The sequence below is a fragment of the Buceros rhinoceros genome, unplaced genomic scaffold, assembly GCF_000710305.1.
Source record: "Buceros rhinoceros silvestris isolate BGI_N320 unplaced genomic scaffold, ASM71030v1 scaffold34257, whole genome shotgun sequence".
Lineage (NCBI taxonomy): Eukaryota > Metazoa > Chordata > Aves > Bucerotiformes > Bucerotidae > Buceros > Buceros rhinoceros.
In genome coordinates, this window is record NW_010423339.1 from 120 (window position 1) to 354 (window position 235).

Sequence of the window (235 nt, forward strand, 5' to 3'; positions counted from 1 at the left end):
GCGGGCTCCGCCGGCGATAGTCCCGACGCGAGGCTCCCTCCCGAGCGGGCTCTGCCGTCACAGGCCACTGCCCGGAGTGTGGCTGACGGTGCTGACGCTTACAGGGGGTGGCTGTGTGTCCCGGCTGAGTTGTGGACGGAATGAAGACAGCCCTTGTGCAGGGGGTCATCTTGGGGCTCGCCAGGGTGCAGGGACCTGCCTCGTTACTCGTGTGGCTGCTACTGAGCTTTTCCTA